Here is an 8,544-nt window from a genome sequence, read left to right as displayed (position 1 = left end):
ATATATATAAAACCACCAACACACTGAACAGGGTAAATGGTCGAGGTAGAAACCCCAAACCCTTAAAAAAATAGTATCTAAAGATATGTTCTTACGAGGGAGACAATAGTCGAGTATCTATTTAGCTAATAATCTTGATGTAAGTACAGATATTAATGCTACTCTGATAGCATTAAGATGTGCACAAGCAGGGAGTAGTTTCAATGGACTCCTAGCTGCTGAAAAAGAAGCAACCAAACCGAAAGCTTGGAAACAAAATTGAACCATAAACAGTAAAAATGAGCAAAGCAACAATTTCTTCAATAAATGATACAGAGCATCTAAACTGAAGCATGGTTTGGGTTGCATCTTGGACAATGATTACAGTTATTTATACAAAACTGATGGCACCCTAACTGTCGACAAGTACAGCAGATTTCAATCCTTAATGCTATTCGCTCAACAACGCGACTCATCAGTTAGGGATTAAGCTTAAAGACAGTGATTTCAGAACCACAGTTAGCCTGCACAAAGTTCTGATACGAACGTTTTCAAGGTTATATAGTCTTAAGTTGACCAAACAACGTAGATGCATGTGTAGAACAATAAATGATATATTAGGAAAGTGTTTCGCAGCATGAAAACAATAGTTTAATATTCTATGAAAAACAAAGAGCTCACATAAAAATAGTATTGCATCGTACAATTTTTTAACTTTTGTATTTGCTGCGATACTGTTTTGGATTATTAATAAATTCACAATCTTGTTTTCGTGCCTCCTGTTTATGTGTGTTTCGATAATTATTTCTGTTAGTACATATAGATATGTGTGAATTTGTATATACATTTTGGTTTTTACGTTTATCAATATATATCCCGCTAAATATCGTGGGTGAGGGCAAAAAGAAAACACAATAAAGATAACATTGCAGCACGCACCAGTTAAAACTATTTAATATTTACTTTTAACAGTTCAGTACAGAACAATACTTGGCTACATATGGAGCAAGATAATGGTAAATTATATATATAATACATTCTTTACACAATTCTCAAACTCAGCTGCAATCTTTAACACTAGCCTGCTGTTGTGAAAACAAAAATCAACCAACAAAATAATTACAAGAAATGAAGATAGGCGAACCGAACAGTAACAATAAAACAACGTATTTTTCATTACTAAATTAAAATTTTACATGTTCGGCTGTTACTTTACACAATGGTGCTGCCCTCTAATGATGATCAAGCTAAACATTGATGAAGCGTATAAGCTCTAGAAACGATAATAGAAAATACGTCTAATGTATTAGATTAAACACAGTATATTAATATGGAAGACATGAAACTAAAACCACCAGAAGTTCATTACGATATACAGAGGTAGTTACTAGACGCTATACTGACCAATCAGACGGTTACGTTTCTACATTAGTATACTATCTGGGTCATAAATCAAATGTAAAAGAAGATAAAAACAAAACAAAAATTGTAACAGCACCAAATATTAAGATTCGTAAATGAGCAAATTCACTTTTTTTTTTTTTACTAATGAAACCTCTTTAAAAAATTATTCAGAGGAGACAATTAATACAAAACTTTCAATAAGACATCTTTACAGAATAAAATGGGAATGGAATGTACAGAGAATAACAATGATTAATGACGTCTTCAAACGGAAGTTCAAGCGCGCGATAACAGCTCATACAATTTAAACCCAAGTAACTCCCTAAAGTTAGAAGCAGCACTTTAGTTTAACCGAGTTCAAAATTATTGCTTATACACAAGGGCCAGAAATTAAAACAACTGTATACTATTTTCTTGGTTTAATATTGAGGAATATCAAAGCGATATAAGAAAACCAAACTTAGAAACAAAGGTAAAGAAACCGAATGTAGCTCGAACAACTTCAGGTGTAAGGATGATGTGATTGTACGTGCCTATAATGTTCAATGGAAGTAATACGATACATCTGAACATCAACGGATGGTCTTTGCTCATTCCATACGATGATGTCAGCACTGAACAATAACAACGTTAGTTAAATTTGTTAACATTGTCTTTTTTTTTCTTTGATTCAATGTTGTATTTTTACCAAAATTTTATAATAAATAATGTTCTACATGAACAATCACTAAAAGTGTAACTCATCATTAATTTTAGAAATAACAAACATTTCTGTTAGTTGCATTGTTTCAAACTAGTTTTCCTGATTTAGGGTGTACGAACTGAAACAATGTCTTAACGCAACACTACGTAAATAATATATCTAGAAAGCACGTCTTTAATTAATTTAAATGTTATTAACATTTTTAGGCTAGTAACATTAAACCCTCAATAAAATAACAAATTTGCATAGTATCAGGAAATATCAATTAAAAAGTAAAGAAAAATGTAAATATATCAATATCTTAGGAAGAGCCATATTAAATCTGAAACACATTTTTATAATACTTTCAATCCATTCAAAACAACTTATTCTACATTCGTTTGCCCTTAAATATTCGGGTAAGGTTGTCATGATCCACCTTGAAAAATTCCATAATTTCGATTAAAGTGTGAAAATACACCAGTACAGCATTAACGTACCATGTTATAATTTTTTTCACAATAATTTCAAATTCTAATTTTGTTAAAGAACTACAATTATAATATTCTATCAAAATATTAACTACTGTTTAACCAGGTCAGTATAATTCACAGAAATAACTTTCTAAGTAGTTCAAGAAAAGACAAAAAACTAGTGACTTTTTTTTTACTAACAAGTGCCAAAAAATGAGATGTGCTAAACATTTTAAAAAGTAAAATAAAACCTGACAGTGAGGGCATGTCATTGTAGAAACAGTAAAAACAATGTGGGGTTGAGTTTTTTTTTAGGAGAGTCATTTTTTTTTCTTATAAAGCTTATATAGCCTCTTATACATTACATTCTTGATTAAGTTAATTGTTTAAATGAATATTATAAAAAAAATTAGAAACAGGAAATGCACATAAATTGTAAACAGGACCATTTTATAAGCATTATGTTCTTACAATTTTTTATGGAACTATTTCAGCTCATTCTTTAACCCAACAAACAGTAACCATTAATGACAGCGACTGATAAAATGTTTTACTGAAAATATTCTGCTTTTGGTAACTCTGGAGAATGATTAAATAAAACTATGAAAACTTTTAAAATTTTTTTAAACAAATACAAATAATTTGTAATCAGCAGATTGGAACTTAAAATTTAATTTTGGACGAGAAATACAATCATCAAACCTCTTGGTATTTTAAAGAATTTAAATAAACTGTTATTTTGCAGAACTGTATAAACAAGCATAGAATAAGAAACTACAGTAAAATGTGAAAATATTAACATGTTTAAGGAAAATAATTTTCCTACTCCATTAGTAGATAAGCTTAAAATATATCCCTGTCAGCTGCACACATATATGTATAAACTAGTAAAAAAACATAATGTAAGGCTTGCTTTTTAAATAAACATAGCTAACTGTCTTTTTTATACTTCTGTCTTTCACTAATAAAATTTATTAAATATGTTTTTGAGCAATACTCCACTGGATATGGAATCCAACTCTCAATCTGGGCTATCCTACCCTGTCACCAAACATGCCCTTCCCTTCATCAAGGAGGTATTACAATATCATGGTCAATCCCAATTTTCACTGGTAAAGAGTAACCCTAAAGTTGGTAGAGTTCTGTTAATCACTTTAAAATTAGTGAGGGATAAAGCATATGGTCTTGAGTAGCTTTGCACAAAATTCAACAACAAATAAACTAATACTATAAGGTCAAAGTAAGCACAGTGAAGGGTAGGCCTTTTCTTCTTCTTTTGCACTGCAGTACAATTTCAATTGTTTTGCTCATTTTTTATGTATAAAAGTGTTAAAAATAGTGTTAATGCTACATTTTTAAGGGGTCTACTTATTCAGATAACACATTATTCATGAACACATCACTACTATCAACCTCCAAACGACCTTTACAATCTCCTACTTATGCAACTTGTTTGAAGGGTTAACTCTTTAAAGTAACAAAATGTCCATGAATATCAACTTTCTCCAAATGATCTTACACAACTTCCTATGTATGTTTCTTATGTTAATCTGTAGAAAAAAGTAGTTTCAGTGGAATGTACAAAAATATTGTGAAACTTCTACAGTAATTCTGAACGATTAATTAATTTCTAACCACATTTTATATTCCAACGAACATTGAAAATGACTATATAATGAATATCAAATGGAGGTAAGTAAAGAGATGTTTAACTGGTATACTGAGAATAAATACAATATTTTGTTTTCTAAATACTAGTTTTATGGTACATGCAAATGTAGCATAACAAAATCAAATGAATAATTACGTACAATATTGTTACTTTATACCTGTACACATAGGTTTATAAAACCAGGAGAATAACAACACTGTTATATTACACCTATACAAGGAAACCAGAGAAGAACACTGTTATATCACACCTACATGAGAAAACCAGGAGAAAAACAACACTGTTATACCACACCTATACAAAAAAAAAAAAAAAAACAGGAAAATAGCAACACTGTAATACCAAACCTATAGATGTATGCCAAGAATAATAGACAAACAACAGTGTTATATCACTTATGTTTACGTAAGGAAAATAGTGGAAAAAAAGACTATAGTCACTTAAAACCTGCATAAATAGGCACATGGCAACATTTCCTCTTTTACACATGTAAGCATCAGGACTGTTGTTTTTCTCTTTCAAAAATATTTAAAATAGTCAATAGGTTCTTCTAACAGCTGAGCAACATATAAAATAATTGAGTGCCTGCCAATAACAGTTAAAAATAATGGAAGATTGTACACGTGAGAGTTAGAATTGAGTTGGTAAACTTATTACAGAAGATAAATTAGTTTTATGGACAATTTCAGGCTAACTAAACTTTACTGATACAAGTGCAATAAACATTTCTTAAATGTGTGTATCTATATTTTTAATCCTAATGGCTTGTCACATGCTGCTTTTATTTTTCAACATGTTAAAATATACATACACAACAATTATATATACACCTTCTATGAACTTATGTATAGGAATGTAAAAAAGTTTTTCAAGACAGTGTTTATAAAACTTGGATAAGTTGCAATGAAATAAGATCAGTTGAGCCTAATGACCTGAAGCTCCAGAGAGAGGGTTAGTGTTAGGGTTACAAAATTTGTAGGGTTGGAGAAGAGTGTAACTTGCTGCAGTTGTGTTTACAATTTAGAACTGGGAAATGAAGTACAGGAGAGTTTCAAGTTTTTCAAAAGCATACATGACTGAAAAACATCCATTCTCTAGTACCTGACATCTACCTGTAACCACAGATGCATGTATGATAAGGTAACATCAAAAACCTTCCTCATTCTATAAAAACAACAACAATATATTTCTCACTTATTCTTCCATTTTTTTAAATTCATGTTTCTTGGTTGGTTGTTTGATTTTGCATAAAGATATGTGAAGACCATCTGCACTAGCTCCCCTTAAGTTTGAAGTAATAGACTAGAGGTAAGGCAAGCTAATCAGGCCCACCCAGTGCCAACTATGGGGTTACTATTTTCAAACTGAAATAGTAGGATTTGAACATTAATCTGATAACGTATTCATGAACCCAAAGTATGAAGGGCAGTTCTTTGTATTTTGGTGGTAATGGGATGTGAAATTCAGAACCTTAGCTCTACAATCTGGCATACTAATGACTTGGCCACAAATTGCCACATGTTCTTCAGCTAATGTGTATACATAATTACGAAGCAAGAAAAGCAAGTACAATTAATAGCATCCTTGAAACAAATTTGTGTAACTGAGAAGTAAAAGCACATAATACTAAAGAGAAAAATGAAAAACTGATACTATTCAATTTACCAATAACAGCCTTTCTTACAAAAAGCCATTGAAGGAAGACTTTAATGAATAGCTTTGAGATCCTTTTTTCAACTCTTTATATTCTTAATTATAAAAAGTTGTTCTCTGTGTGAGTTACAAATTATGCCTCATATTTCTTAGTTAACAGAGATGGTGTATTGAGTTTTTACCACCACACTACAGTAACTATATTACTTTTATTTATTTTTTAATTTTTGTATATTTTTAACTTTTCATATATATTGAAATAATCTTTCACAGTTTTCTGTTGCAATTATAAAGGACTTAATAATTCAGAAATTTTCTTTTTACTGAAACTTGTGTCACTGTATTACACTATTTCATACACAAAGAATGTTTACTCTCACTTGAAACAGTAAATACATAAAGTTTTTTGTCTTGAACTGGGCTTTACCTTTCACAAAACTAATTCTGTTTTACACAAGAACTGACAACTTCAACACACTGATAAAACTGCAGACAAGTTAAGTGGACCTACTTACTGTATGTGTATGGTTCAAAAGTGGTAAGTTCAAAATAAGTACAAATTCTCTTTATACAGAAAACTTTCAAATCTTTCATGGACAGTAAAACAATGTATTTTTTGCTTTCAAGCGATTATTGTATGTTTTATTATTAAACTGTTAAGTATTTTGTTATACCTGAAGATAAGAATGATGGTATTACATGAAACAATTAACAGGGTGTATATCTGTAACTTTTTGAGATGACCTGAATGTACCTATAAAAGTTCAGTTTTAAACTGTAAAAAAATGTGCAGTTGACACTTTAATTGTGAAAAACAAAATTTCATGATTTTTTACTTAATCAGCAAGAAGCATTTGAAATGCAACAAAAAATAAACAAACCTCAAAACATAATAAAAAAAATTGTAGGTTTTGAACCACCTGAATGATGAAGTAATTATTGATCTGAAATCAACCATGATTAACAAACAACAATATCTAATCCTTGTATAAGCCTTTCAAACACCTATGACATACTAACTGTAAGAGAATGACCATAACATCATGAATCAACAAATTGTGGAGTTTTCTAACAGATTTAACAAAAAACAAAAATATTACTTTGCTATTCATAAACACTTAACACAGATATCTATGGGTCTCTAAAAAAATACAAATGTATATTTCCTGTAATGGCACTTCTATTATATAGGTAGATGTAGTTTACAATGATCTGATTAAAAAAACAAACCAATAACAAAACTTCCAGGTGTCTTTACCTGAGAAGGAGACACCACTACCAGTAAGATAATCTAATAAATTTTTTTGTTGTATATAACAGATTTCTGCTATGTTAACACCCACACATGAACCATATCTCAGGGACAACATCTATGTACAATAATCTGAATTCACCGGTTAAAACAAAACATCACTTGAGCACATGAAATTGTTCAGACTGGGTTTTGCCTCTGTGACGTCTCTTGTCATGTTCCTCTTAACTCTTGAGCTGCTACACATGCTTTCCCACAAGCTTGGTACGAAACAGCTATATGCTGTTAGGGAATAACATATGTATTCTTTTGCATATGTACTATCACTAAAATAAACACACTTCATTAATATGAATGATACTTGAACTATAGATATAATGGAGCTTTATTTTGTATGTGAACATTTTAGGAATAAATTTTACAAAACAGTTAAATACGATTTCATAACTTCATTCTGCAGAAGATAACACTAATTTAAGTGAAAAAATTAAAACTTTACGAGATTCTAGAAGAAATAAATTGGCTGAAGTTTTTGACAGTGTATTTATTGGATCTTTTTTTAAACTAATTTCTGGTATAAAATCATTTCTTTTTGCATAAGCTGTTAAAGAAATAATTTATGTATCTTTTACAATGACTAGTACATGATGTAATTGGTTAGTAATCTTATAACTGTAGCTGAATCCATTAAATAAAAAAAATACCATATAGTTTTTAGTGTTTTTGTACTTAGCTAATTCATTAAATGTTTATCTGCACAAAGTTTGGTTTTCTTGCCATCTTTATAAAGAATTATAAGAAACTGTTACATTTCTCTGTTTAGATTCTGGTTAGAAATTTTTTAAAAAAATATAGTTATATGTTACATTTATACATGGATTCTGAAGAAATAGAAGGAAAAAACTCATGGTTTGTATAAAAATCCTCCACTTTCTTTATCTTATTCTAATCAACAATATTAAAAATCAATAACTTATGCTAATATTGAGAACAGACTAAAATCATTGCAAGGGTCAGTGTTACTACTAGACAATGACTATATTTTCATGATTTTAGGCCATATTAAAATATTTTTCTTCAATGACAGAATCTATCTTATTCTTTTAACCTCTTATGAGTCAGTCTCATGATATTAACAGGGTTGCAATCAAACTTGTGAATTTTATGAAGACAAAAGAAGGAATTTCAACTCCTTGTGGAAAACAAGTACAAATTTATGATGTTAAGGTGTGTTAAAAAAACAAAAATTAATAAAAATCACAATTAAGAAACCCTGTAATCTAAGTACTTCCAAAAGTTAGGCCTACCTTCATTGGAGGCAAACCTTTTTAAAAGTTCTCAGTTTGACCCATAAAAACAGAAAAAGATGTGAAATTTCATTCTCTAAAAATGTGACTTCTAACAGAAGCTTTAACAAAGCTGCAAGTAC

General features: G+C 29.9%; 1 protein-coding gene across 4 annotated transcripts in view; it reads right to left on the bottom strand.

Annotated features, from left to right (window-relative positions):
- Positions 1-915: 915 nt before the first annotated feature.
- Positions 916-8,544, bottom strand: part of LOC143236027 (uncharacterized) — a 43,566-nt gene continuing 35,937 nt past the window's right edge. For 2 of the 4 annotated variants that reach the window (XM_076474251.1, XM_076474249.1), the window contains one exon: positions 916-7,397. The gene's annotated coding sequence lies outside the window, so the exon portion shown is untranslated. Of the gene's footprint in view, positions 7,442-8,544 lie in introns of all 4 variants that reach the window. The other 2 variants (XR_013019427.1, XM_076474250.1) reach the window with 2 other exon arrangements.

The sequence above is a fragment of the Tachypleus tridentatus genome, chromosome 13 (genome assembly GCF_004210375.1).
Source record: "Tachypleus tridentatus isolate NWPU-2018 chromosome 13, ASM421037v1, whole genome shotgun sequence".
Classification (NCBI taxonomy): domain Eukaryota; kingdom Metazoa; phylum Arthropoda; class Merostomata; order Xiphosura; family Limulidae; genus Tachypleus; species Tachypleus tridentatus.
The sequence above is the reverse complement of the archived record's forward strand: the minus strand, read 5'-3'. Positions and strand labels throughout refer to the sequence as shown.